The following is an 11359-nucleotide window of genomic DNA, read 5'->3' as shown; positions in this document are numbered from 1 at the left end:
ATTAAAGGCAGAGAATATTTGTTCTTAATGGTGATGTTGTTAAGTCCACGGAAATCAATACAGGGTCTGAGGGTCTTATCCTTTTTCCCCAACAAAAAAGAATCCCACTCCTACAGGTGACGAGGAAGGACGAATAATACCTGCCGCCAAGGAGTCCCGAATGTAGTTCTCCATAGCCTCCGTCTCCGGGCGGGAGAGATCGTACAGGCGACTGTTAGGGAGAGGGGCTCCTGGCTGGAGGTCAATGGCGCAGTCGTATGGCCGGTGAGGAGGAAGAGAAGTAGCTCTGTGTTTGCAGAAAACGGATGCCAGGTCATGATACACGTCAGGGACAGCAGAGAGATCCATGGACTCCAGTGGAGGTTGAGGAACAGTGCTGGCAGGGGTCTGAGCAGAACACAAACAGTTAACATGACAAGATGTGCTCCATGAAACAATTCTACCTGTCACCCAATCAATGTGTGGATTGTGTTTTATGAGCCAGGGGATACCAAGGACCAGGGGGGTCTGTGGGCAGTCAATTATGTGAAATTGAATGTTCTCCTGATGATTACCCGACACTCTGAGACAAACAGGAACAGTCTGATGAGTAATACGGGTCAACAATTGTCCATTTAGACCCTTAGCCTGCAGCGGACAGTCCATAGGAACAGTCTCTAAATCCATTTGTTGAGCCAACTCTCGATCTAAAAAGCTTTCATCGGCACCAGAGTCAACCAGCGCACTAACAGGGAAATTCTGGGACTGCCACTGGAGGGATGCCTGGAGCAGAATGCGGGGAGAAGAGGAAGAATACGCTGCTCGGCTCACCAAAACTTCTCCCATTAATGATGAGCCAGCCCTTTTCCCGGACGAACTGGGCAGGAAGGAACGAAATGACCAGCTTCTCCACAATACAGGCAGACACGAGCCTGAAGTCGACGTGCACGCTCCTCTGAGGACAACCTTGCATGACCCCCCTCCATGGCTTCGGGTTCAGCGCTCCTAGTATTGACTCGGGAAGACTCGGCCTTCTCCGTAGGGAAGAGGCGGGGAGGAGTTGGTTGACGACAGACAGGTTGCTTGGAACACTCCTCTCACGGCGGCGCTCCCGAATCCGATTATCCAACCTGATGGTGAGTGAAATAAGATTATCCAGCGTAGGCGATTCATCATATGACACCAATTCATCTTTCAAAGTCTCAGACAAAGCATTAATGAACACTCCTTGTAATGCCTCGTCATTCCAACCACTCACTGCCGCTAAAGTCCGAAACTCCACTGCCATCTCCGCCACACTGCGAGGCCCCTGCCGAAGAGAAAACAACCGTTTAGCAGCCTCCTTGCCCCGTACGGGGTGGTCGAAAACCTTCCTCATCTCAGTGGTGAAGGCAACGTAAGAGTTGCAAACGTCGGACTGACTCCCAGACCGCTGATCCCCAAGAACGAGTGGAACCGCTAGTAGAGTTGATAAGGTAGGCAATACGGGATCTTTCTGAGGCGTAGGTGAGTGGCTGTTGTTCAAACACTAACGAGCATTGAGTCAAAAAATCACCACAGGTTCCCATGTTCCCGTCATAGCGCTCTGGAGCAGGAACAAAAGGATCTCTGATCTGGAGGAGCAGGAAAAACAGGCGGAGCGGGAGAAGGAGCAGTTTGTATGCCATGAACGGGGGGGTGCAGCATTAACTTGGGTAGTAAGGGCAGACACTTGATTGGTGAATAATTGAACCTGAGTAAGCAGCATCTGACTGTTCTCAGAAATAGTCTTAAACAAAGTATCATGTTGGCCAAGTAAAATGCCCTGATTGGCTATGGCTATGGAGGGTGGTATCTGAGCTACTGTCTGCTGGGTTCATGTTGGTCAGATCATACTGTCACGTTTTAAACTGAATTGAACCCAAATGCAGACCACTACACCGAGCCAGAGAAGGTTTAACAGGTTTATTTCAAAGTTAAATTGTCCAGGTTTCCAAAAATAGGGGAAGAGCAGGTCCAGGTCTACAGGGAGGGTAACAGATCCAGAGTTCTGAGCAGGAGTGGTACCGTACTGTCCTAGTGTCCGTGGTGAGTCCAAATGTGACGTCCAATAGTGGAAAGCAGGATGGTGGTGGCAGGAGTGAAGCGGAGGCAGGAGTCAGGTTCCAATAATCTGTGGCACAGGAGAAATATAAATAGAACAGGCCAAAAACACAAAGGGCAAAAACAAGCAGGTTGAGTCAGCAGCGAGACTAACATGGTCGTCTTGACTATGATCTGACGATGAGTGGCAAGTTTGACCGGGTATTAAAGGCTGAGGTGATTATGGTGAATGAGCTGCAGCTGGAACCCTGACTCCCGCACACCAGACTTCACTCCTGCAATTAAGAACAGACAGAGGGGAGGGGAAGAGCAGAGAGAGAGCTACCTAGCAGCAGTAGGCCTAACAATTTAGGACAATACATAATTACATGCTCTATGGTTTCTTGACTATCGCAATATTCACACATTCCATCAACATGCTTTTTCATTATAAATAATGTTCTATTTAATCCTGTATGCCCTAGCCTCATTCTGGACACCACATCTTCTTCTTGCTTACTTCTGTATGTATTCCTGTTCTTCCTGTCCATCCCACTTTTTCTTGAATGCTATACAGGTGTCTCCCAGATTGTTCAGTGTCCCACAAAAACTGCCATTTTTTATTTGTTTTAGCTTTAATTATACTCTTGACTTCAGCTTTACTGTATTTAATATCCACCTCTATATCAGGCAGCTCTGCTGCTTTCTTTGCATACTTATCTGCCAATTCATTACCTCCTACACCTATATGGGCAGGTGCCCATATAAATGTAGTACTAATACCGGACTTAATCAGATTGTTAGCTAGTTGCATTATTTCATACACTATGTCCTGTCTAGACTCCGAGTGAAGAAACTTGATGCTTGTCAAAGCTGAGCTGGAGTCTGAGGCAATCACAGCTTGCTTAGGTCTATTGCTCTCTACCCACATCAAGGCCATCCATACTGCTAACAGTTCTGCTGTGTATACAGCTAAATCATGATTAATTCTTTTAGCAGATCCAATGTTTAATTGAGGGATAACATAAGCAATTCCCATTTTCGTATCCGTCTTCTTAGATGCATCAGTGTATATAATGATTCCTTCTTTATATTTCCTTGAAATGTATCTCTGTACCCTGTAATGATCCACTTCATTAACCTCCTTTTCCCCCAATAAGACTAAGTCCACTGGAACCTCTGACAAAAGCCAAGGAGGAACAACTGGATAAACAACTGAAGGGCTTATTTTCAATGCACTGATTCCCATCATTATTACCTTCTGCCTTATTGTCCATCCAAAACTTTTAATTAGGTCATTCTCTCTTTCTTGACAATGCCATAGAACTGACTGACTTAAATGTTTGTCACCATGACCCCTCAAATTCGCCCAGTACACAAGAGACAACTGGTCTCTTCTAAGATGGAGAGGCATCTCCCCCATCTCTACCTGAACTGCTGCCACTGGAGTGGTCTTAATTGCCCCACAACAAAGCCTCAAACTTTGATTTTGAATGACATCTAACTTATTTAATGATGTTTTAGCAGCTGACCAATACACTATACACCCATAATCAAATACCGATCTCATCAGCCCTGTATAAATGGATTTCAAAGCAGGTCTGCTTGCACCCCATTCTACTCCACGCAAACATCTCATCACATTCAACACTCTCTTGCATTTATCTATAATTTTTTGAATATGCATTGTCCAAGTCAGTTTTTTGTCAAACCAAATACCCAAATATTTGAAGAATTCCACTCGTTCTAACTCTGTCCCAGATAACTTGATTTCCATATTCATACGTATTTTCTTCCTAGAGAAGAATAAAGTCTTTGTTTTATCTATAGAGAACCTAAATCCCCATTGAACAGCCCATTCTTGGACTTTGTTTACTGCCTGCTGCATCTTATCCACTACAAAATCTATATTTCTTCCCTTTTTCCACATTGCTCCATCATCTGCAAACAATGCTACCCCAACTGAATTTTGTATATCCTTAAAAATATCATCAATCATTATTGAAAATAATAGTGGACTGATAATGCTCCCTTGTGGGACACCATTTTCCACATTGTAGCTCTTACTTAGTTCCCCATTTATTTTAACTTGAATAGTTCTGTCAGATAAAAACCCTTTTATCCACTGGAACATCCTTCCCTTTATTCCCAATATTCTTAACTTAATCAGCATACCATCTTTCCACAACATATCATATGCCTTTTCAATATCAAAAAATACTGCCACTACAGTTTCTTTATTCACCTGAGCCTTCCTTACTGTATCTTCTAGGTATACAATGGGATCCATGGTACCTCTACCTTTCCTGAAACCACTTTGATCATTTCGCATTAAGCCTTTATGTTCCATCCAATATGTAAGCCTGTCATTTATCATCCTCTCCATAGTTTTCCCCATCTGAGACGGTAAAGCAATCAGCCTATAGTTATTCGCTATTTGAGGATCTTTCCCAGGTTTCCTAATAGGAATGATTATAGATTCCTTCCAGGTTCTAGGAATGCAACTATTTATCCATACTTTATTATACATACTCAACAACACATCCTTCCCCTTATCACTTAAGTTCTCCAACATGGAATAACAGATTTTATCTTTCCCTGGAGATGACTTACCTAATTTCCTCAATGCCTTATTGAGTTCAGACTTTGTAAATAACACATCCAACACACCTCCTCCACTATCCTCATCGTCAAACACATACTGGTATGTTTTAACTGTTTCTTCTCTACCTCTCTTTTCTTCATGATGTAAATTTCCTGTGCTGTGCACTTTAGCTAAAGTTTTTGCCATAACCTCTGCTTTTTCTTTACTACTAGTGATAGTTCTTTGCCCCTCAATCAGCATTGGATATCCATATTCCCTTCCATTCCCTTTCATTTTTTTAATCATGTTCCAAATTCTCTCCACTGGAGTAGTTCGACCAATAGAATCACAGAACTGTTTCCAGTGATCTTTTTTTGCTTGTCTTATTGTTTTCCTGACTATTGCCTGCGATCTTTTATATTGAACTAAATTCTGAAAATTATGTGTTCTCTTTAACTCTTTAAACGCTCTATTTCTATCTTTTATTACTTCCTTACAATCTTTCGACCACCATGGTACTATTTTATTTAATGTCTTAGGCTTAGTTTTTGGAATAGAAACTCCTGCTGCAACAATTATACCACTGCTAATTTCACAACATAATTTCTCTATCATGATCATTATCAATAGATATCAATAATTCATCACTAACTTCTCTATATTTATCCCAATCTGCTTTATCTAAAATCCATCTCTCTTCTCTTACGTCATGTTCCTTTCTTAATTCCACTCCTGAATTCTAATAGGATAGTGATCACTTCCTACTGTATTTTCCCCCAATACCTCCCAAGTACATTTAACTGCAACTGTCTTTGTGACAATAGTAAGATCTATTGCTGTCTCTGTACCCCTTGCCACATCTATTCTGGTACCAGAACCATCATTCAGACATACCAACTCTTTCTCTTCCATAAATTCTTCAATTACATTTCCATTAACACCATCCCTCTCTCCCCATAATGTACTATGTGCATTAAAATCCCCACACCAAACAATTCTCCCTGTCAAATCCTTCCAAATGTCCTCCAGATGTTTCATCTCCATTTTCCTGCATGGATTATAAAAGTTTATAATTGTCACCTTCTCCTCGCTCATCCTTACTTCTGCAACTATGTACTCCAAGTCATTCCCGGTCTTTATCTCCCTATATTGAAGCCCTCTTTGTATAAACATTACAACTCCTCCTCCTTTACCTATTTTCCTATCCCTTCTTATAGAATTATACCCCTTTATTACAAAATCCAACCTAGGTACTAGCCAAGTTTCCTGTACACAAATTATATTAGGTTTGTCTTTAAAACTGTCGACATATGTCTTGAATTCTTGACCGTTTGCAATTAAACTCCTAGCATTCCACTGGAGTATAATTAAAACCATTATGTATCCCCAACCCATGTCTGAGATTGTTGTGCTTCATCATTAAGAATGTCTCTTACTCTTTCCCAAGGCATTCCCTTTGCATCCAAGTATTTTTCTGCAGACTTAACAATTATTTTAATTCTTTCAGTTCTACTACTGGTCTGTGCCGAACAATTGATTATCTCAGCCGTGAAGAGCACAAAATCACCTTTACTCACAATCAATGTCTCTTCTTTCAATTTATCACACTTTACACATTTCCCTACAACTTCAGTCCTAGTCTTTATTGCCTCTACCGGCACACCTTTTGGGACTTTCTTAGTTGCCTCCGCAAAGGAAACACCTTGGACTACTTTAACTCGCTGAACCTCCTGCATTCTTTTATTAGTCTCACATCCACCATATGCTACTATATGATACATATACTATGTTCTCCTCCACAATTACAACATTTTGGTTTTGCCCTCTCTTCACATTTTCCGTATTCATGTTCACCACTACATTTGCTACATCTTAGTTTTCCCTTGCATATCGCAGCTACATGCCCATATCTTTGGCATTTAAAACACCGGAGTGGTGGAGGGATGTAAACCCTGACATCATAACTCATGTAGCCAATTAAGACTTTTTCTGGGAGTTTCTCTTCCTCAAAAGTTAACAAGACTGAAAGACTGTCACATATATTTCCATTCCATGTTGTCTTTAGTCGTTTTGCTTCCCTGACTTTAACATTGTTTATTCCTTCTTTCACTGAATCCACTGACTCACTTAGAGGAATCCCTGAGATTACACCCCTAACAAGCTTCTTGTCAAACGCCATTGAACACTTCACTCGCTGTCCATTTAATTTATTTATCTTTATTGCTTTCTGTTGTTGTTCCACAGTTCTACACATTACCAGTAAATAACCATTCCTCAATTTTTTAGCACTCCTTACCTCCCCAATATCTTTATGTAGAGCTTTGGTTAGTAGGATTGGACTCCACTTATCAAAAGTAGTCCCCTCTTGCAACAGTTTGATAAATACCTTGAACTCATCTTCACTCCTTTTCACCGTAGTCGTTCCTTTATCACTGTCACTAGCATCTGACTTATCCCTGTCTTTATTTTTGCGTTTCTTTTTAACTACTTTCCACTCTTCCACATTCCCGCGTCCAACATCCATCTCCTCATCCTCACTTCCTGATCCGTCACTTCCTAACCCCTGACCATTCACAGTCCAGTTGTTGCCAACCGCCCGAAGCTCACGATCAACAGACAAACGTCTACGCTCCTTTCCTCCAGAAGCAGCCATCTCCCTCGCGGGTCGGAATCGGCAGCAACTGCGCCACGTTAAAGCGCATCCACTATGTGCTGCCAAAGCCCGTCTACGGAAAGCCGTTCCACTCCCTATTAAGCCCCATTGTACCTACTTTGGTTGCAGTTCCACCAGAGTTCCACTGGGGCTGATCACGGTCCAGTGCAAAATGAATGGGACTCTATGGAGCTAGACGGCTAAATTTGTCTCTTTCGCCTGATTGTCGTTGAGAAATCTCAGATTTGATTGTAGTTTTTGCAAGTTCAACATGGATTATAGGTCAAAAGTTGAATGAATGAGTACTTATGCCCTTTCGATTTGTTACAGGTTGAGTCGTTGTTGCCCATAACACGCTAGCATTCTGCTAATGAATGCTGATTGGTCAGTGAAGGACTGATTACGATCGGAGATCCCGCTTGACGGCATCCGAAGCAGAACCAGAATGCCAGAGTGAATATTTCGGCGTGGTCTTTAAAACATTAGCAAACCTCTTTCTAGCACGTGTATTGACAGGGAGAGGCTAATCTGTCAGCTGTGTTGTCGATGCCTCGAGAGAAAAAAAGAAGCGACTCAGAGCTTGCCGTAAAGCAGTATCTCTGGCCGTATATGTGTATGACGTCATTGACATTTTAAAAGGCTTTTTAGAACAAAAAAGCCACTTTAAAAAAATCTAACACCCAGCAGTGTGTATTTTCTTAGCCTCCCCTTTCAAATGCAACATTCAAATTACTAGACAAAAAATTATATTCTGAGAAAAGTGGATTTTGAGGGGTATAGCTCCATAGAGTCCCATTCATTCTGCACTGGCCTGTGAGCGCCCCCTATATGGAACTCTGGTGGAACTGCAACCAGTTCAGAAGCCGGAAGTAACGAGAGAGTGGAACTTCTTCCCATATTAGAAATTCTTTGGTGCTGCTGTCTGCTACACACCAGTTTTTACAAGTCAGGCTATTCACCGACCAACCAGAGGCCCTCACGTCAAGTAGTTTCTGCCAATCGTCTCTGAAAAAATGTACAAGACTTCTTCATGGGCTTCTATGTAGTTTAACAGCGGTTTGCATCCATAAGTGTTGCATTACCGCCATCTACTGGAGAGTGCTGGGATCGTCACTGAAGACACGGATTGTTTAGTGGCAACAACGGCACGGAAAAACAGTCTCACACCCAGTACCCACACAAATAGAAGGAGATTTACACATATATTTACATTGAAAAATACTAAGTTCATTTACAAATGAAATACAAGTTACAAATTAATCACACGGACACAGATATGCATTTGCGGATACAAATCGCTCTGCTTTCATTTGTGAAATGTGTTTTACAAGTTGCAAATGCTTATGAGACTGTTTTAGCACCATATTGGACCCCACGAATATAGTAAAACAAGCACACACACACACACACCCTTTTTTGTGCGTTTTGTTGCTGTCTTATTTTCTGTCTTCTGTTTTTTTTTTATTATTTCTATTTTTATTTTATTTTGTGATATTAGTTGTGTGATGTCTTCCCCCTTGGTGTTTCTATTGAATGTTAATATGGGGGGGGGGATGTGTAGTATGATAAAGAATGTAATGTTTTTTTGCACTTGACACTAAGAAAAGTATCCTAATAGTAGTAGTAGTAGTAGTTTATAGTAGTAGTAGTTTATTTTGAACATGTAAAAAAATATAAAATAAAAATATATATATATACAGACATGCATACATATATAAAATTTAAATTAAAATGACAGCTTAATAAGGTCATGTACTTCTCAGCATAATCTTCCAAAATTATTGTGAGTAATTCAAATTCGAAATTCCCATGTTCAAAAAGGAGTAGGAAGAAGTTCATACCAAACTTTTCAGGTCCTACCCCCTTTCTCTATTTTTATCCTTTAGTTAAATACAAAACAATTTGCTGCTTCTCTTCTACATACACCGTAAATCTACCTACCTACTGTTCACATAAACCCATGCATTCACATAGAAACAGATGCATACATACATGCATACACATTCACAATTTTTTCTTCTTTCTTTTCCATCTATCTTCTTCATTTCCGTCTATCTATAGCAAATCAAATAATAACACCTCCATACTAGACTTAATATGTAGACCAAGGAACCTGCATACAATACTATCACCTCGAGTCCTTTTCGTATCCATTTAATATATTCAGTTTAAATAGTTTTTTAAAATTACTCAGTGTTGTACATGATTTCATCTCTTCACTGCAGCTGTTCCATACATTAACTCCTTTGGTTGTGATGCAATGATATTTAGAATTTGTTCTTATTAGTTTCTTTTTAAATACAAATGTTCCTCTTTAGTGATGTTTGCTCTCTCTCATTTGAAACAACCTTTGAATGCTGTTCAATAGCTGTTGATTAGTTATTTTGTACATCATTTGTGCTGTTTTGAAGTCAACAATATCTCTGAATTTCAGTGCCTTTGATTTAATAAACAGTGGAGTAGTTGGTGCTCTATAAGTGGTTTTATTTACAATTCTTAAGGCTCTCTTTTGAAGGATGAATATAGGTTCAGTATTGGTTTTGTAAGTGTTTCCCCATACTTCCAAACAGTAAGTAATGTATGGCAGTATAAGGAACAATACAACGTGTACAGTGATTGTTGATTTAATAGGTAATTGGTTTTATACAATATAGCAATTCATTTTGATATGTTGGCCTTGATAGAGTGTGGCTTCCAACATAATTTTTCATCGATTATCACTCCCAGAAAGTTAAGTTCTTTTACTCTTTCTATTTCAATATCATTGATCATAAGTTTTTTATTTAAATTTGTGGCACGATTACCAAGAATTATAAATTTAGTTTTACTTAAGTTCAGTGTTACTTTATTTGCATCAAACCAGCTCTTCATCTTTTTTAATTCATTTTCCACTGTATCCAAGAGTTGTTCCAGATTTTCCCCAGAACAGATTAAATTAGTATCATCAGCAAATAAAATGGTTTTCAGTGTTTTTGACACCTCCCATATATTATTTATATACAAGTTAAACAACAATGGTCCCAACACTGACCCCTGGGGGACCCCACAGGTAATGTTCTTTAACTTTGAATTATGGTTTTGCAATTCAACATATTGTTGTCGATTATGTAAGTAGCTATTTAACCAAGAAAGTGCAGTCCCCCTAATTCCATATTTGTGTAATTTCATAATCAAGAAATTGTGTCTGTATCAAATGCCTTCTTAAGATCCAAGAATATCCCCACTGCATAACTTTTTTGTTCTATTGCTGTTGTTATTTCTTCCACAAATTGAATAAGTGCATGTGAAGTTGTTCTATTAGCCCTGAAACCATATTGCTGATCACACAGTATATTATGTTTAGCAATGAAGTTTTCGAGCCTTGTAGAGAATATTTTTTCTAGTATTTTTGAAAATTGGGAGAGCAGTGAAACAGGTCTGTAGTTTGAAAGTGTATGTTTTTCATCAGCCTTATATATTGGTATCACCTTTGCCATTTTCATTTTATCTGGAAAGACTCCAGTTTTCAGAGATTGATTACATACATGCGTCAGAGGTTTAACAACACAACCAATAATACTTTTTACCATAAACATGTCAATACCATTCCAGTCAGTTGACTTTTTACTCTTAAATGTTTTAACAATCTCTATAATTTCTTTTTCATCAGTTTCCTTAACAAACATAGATTCATTAATGTTTACATTCTTGCTTAGTACATCATTTATACTGCCAGTCTTTGTAAACTCCTCAGCTAAACCTGGACCAACTCCCACAAAATAATCATTAAATTAATTTGCCGCTAAGGTCATATCCTTAACTTCTGTATTGTTTTTTGTCAGAAAATAGTTAGTGTCTCCTGTTTTGCCTTTTTTATTCTTGATAATTTCATTCAGCACCTTCCAGGTGTTTCTTATATTGTCCTCCAGTAGTTTACTATAATAATTCATTTTATTGCTTCTCATGATTCTGGTCAGTTTGTTTTTGTATGTCTTATATTTATTTTCTGCTTCTTTTGTCCTCTTCTTTAAAAACTCTTTATATAATACATTTTTCTTCTTACATGCATTTAATATTCCATTAGTTATCCACGGTTTTTCATC

The sequence above is a fragment of the Sander lucioperca genome, chromosome 4 (genome assembly GCF_008315115.2).
Source record: "Sander lucioperca isolate FBNREF2018 chromosome 4, SLUC_FBN_1.2, whole genome shotgun sequence".
In the NCBI taxonomy this organism is placed as follows: Eukaryota; Metazoa; Chordata; class Actinopteri; order Perciformes; family Percidae; genus Sander; species Sander lucioperca.
This window is presented reverse-complemented; position numbering follows the sequence as displayed.